This window comes from Xiphophorus maculatus, chromosome 1 (assembly GCF_002775205.1).
Source record: "Xiphophorus maculatus strain JP 163 A chromosome 1, X_maculatus-5.0-male, whole genome shotgun sequence".
Taxonomy (NCBI): domain Eukaryota; kingdom Metazoa; phylum Chordata; class Actinopteri; order Cyprinodontiformes; family Poeciliidae; genus Xiphophorus; species Xiphophorus maculatus.
Window position 1 is genome coordinate 76,661 of NC_036443.1, and position 2,469 is coordinate 79,129.

A 2,469-nucleotide genomic window follows, 5' to 3' on the forward strand; every position below is an offset into this window, starting at 1 on the left:
GCAGTGGAAAGTGATCCTGACCCAGAGCTTTTTGTCTTAAACCCCAGTTGGTTACAGCAGACAGCTCAGCTTCTCTCCAGGCAAGGCAAGACAAGTTTATCTATCCTTCCTATGGTGTTAGGGTCCCTACGGACCCGTTTTGAGTTTTAGCATGCATAAAAGTACTTCATACATTTGTTTTTTGCGTTGAAACTTTTTGACTTTGTCAGGGACTTCCATATAAACAAAGTAAAAACATTTTTTTTTTATTTTTTACTAAATTATAAAGTGCTCTGGTGAAAAAAATGACTCTTGTGGTGTTTGGGTCATTTGTGACCCGGTTAAAATTTTTGATTATAAAACAATAAAAATATGCCAAAAATTAAATCATGAACACACAATCAACCAACAGCCTCTTCCTCCAACCACTTGAGTTTCATTTAGGGGCTTTTCTCTTTGCCTTTTTGCGAGAACAAACAAAGGGAGACAAGTCCAGGCTTGTCAAGCCATTTGAGTGTAGAGGTGGTGACTTGCAGAGTACACATCTCCAATTCACAGGATGCAACAATGAGGAGAAGATTCACTGTAAATGAAGCTTTGGATCACATCTTTGCTGCAAATGAGGCAGAGGACACACAGGATTTTAGCGATGGAAATGAGCAGGCCTCTGAGAACGAAGATGATGTGGAGTACCAATTGGAAGAAGCAGACACAACTGATCAGTCTGAAGAGGAGGTCACTGGTGCTGAAGCTGCTCCTGCTGAATCATTCCAATCCAAATGTGGCAACATCTGTTGGAGCACTGTTCCTCCTGATGTGCATGGAAGGACAGCTGCTGCAAACATCATCAAAATGACCCCTGGAGTCACGAGGTTTGCTGTGACAAGAGTAAGTGACATCAAGACGTGCTTTGATCTTTTTTTGCCATTGTCACTAAAAAAAGTCATAATTGCTATGACAAACCTTGAGGGGAAAAAAGTCCATGGCAACACATGGAAAGACATTGATGAGACGTACCTGGATGCCTACATTGGTGTTCTCCACCTTGCTGGAGTTTACAGATCCAGCAATGAGGCAACTGAGAGTCTCTGTGATGCATCAACGGGCAGAAATATTTTCCGGGCAACAATGTCTCTTCGGACCTTTCAGATGATCTCAAGAGTCCTCAGATTTCACATTCGAGACACCAGAGCAAAATCTGACAAGCTTGCTCCCATTAGGGATGTTTGGGAGAGATGGGTGCAACTCCTTCCACTGATGTTCAACCCAGGGCCAGAGGTGACAGTGGATGAACGTTTTCTCCCTTTCCGAGGAAAATGCCCATTCCGGCAATACATGCCCAGCAAGCCAGGCAAATATGGCATAAAAATCTGGGCAGCCTGTGATGCTAAAACAAGCTATGCGTGGAACCTACAATTTACACAGGCAAATCTGCAAGCGGCATCCCTAAAAAAAACCAAGGAAAACATGTAGTCCTCGATTTGACTACTGGACTGCAGGGTCACAACATCACTTGTGACAATTTTTTTACCAGCTATGACCTTGGACAAGAACTTCTCAGGAGGAAACTCACCATGGTGGGCACCGTAAAAAAAAAATAAACCTGAGCTGCCCGCTGAAATGTTCCTGGTGAAGGACAGGGCTCCACTTTCCTCCAAATTCCTCCTAACACCACTGTTGTTTCATACTGTCCAAAAAAACGACGGAATGTGATACTGATGTCCACTCTTCACAAAGATGCTGCTGTGTCATCAGGAAGTGACAAAAAGCCCATAATCATCCTGGACTACAACAAAAACAAAGGAGGAGTGGACAATCTGGACAAGCTGACTGCCACCTACACTTGCCAGCGAATGACCAGGAGATGGCCAATGGTTGTGTTTTACAACATCCTCAATGTGTCTGCATACAATGCATTTGTGTTGTGGACCCATATTCACCAAGGGTGGAATTCAACCCAAAACACCAAGTGGAGAATGTTTCTTGAGGAGCTCGGGAATTCCCTTGTCAAGCCGCACATTGAGCAACGGGAACGGGTGCCCCAAGACCCAGCTGCTGCAGACTTGGTCAGACAGCTGCAGTGGTCACCAAACACGCCATCCACATCCACAGCAACAAGAAGAGCATCAGCATCACCTTCCCCCTCAGCAGCCAGCCCTGCCTCAAGCAATCAACATCCACAGCCACAATGCCAGTGAGACCACCTCACTCAAAAAGAAAGAGGTGTCAGGTCTGTCCTAGCAATATGGACAGAAAAGCCTACATAGTGTGCCTCACCTGCAACAAATATATCTGGAAAGAACACACTAAAAGTGTCACTTTTTGCAACACATGCATCTAAACACCCCCCCCCCCCCCCCCCCGCCCCTCCCCCCACACACACAGGCATGTTCTTTGCACAGAGTATTTATAGAACAAGTACTTGATTCCTTTTGATGTGATTTTCTCGATTGGTTGTTGTTTATTCAATCTTGCAAATCTTTGTTTTAT

The 2,469-nt window shown here is 44.7% G+C and overlaps 1 pseudogene; it reads left to right on the plus strand.

Moving 5' to 3' along the window:
- The first annotated feature begins 546 nt into the window (after positions 1–546).
- On the plus strand, positions 547–2,177 carry LOC102226101 (annotated as a pseudogene).
- The last annotated feature ends 292 nt before the right edge of the window (positions 2,178–2,469 follow it).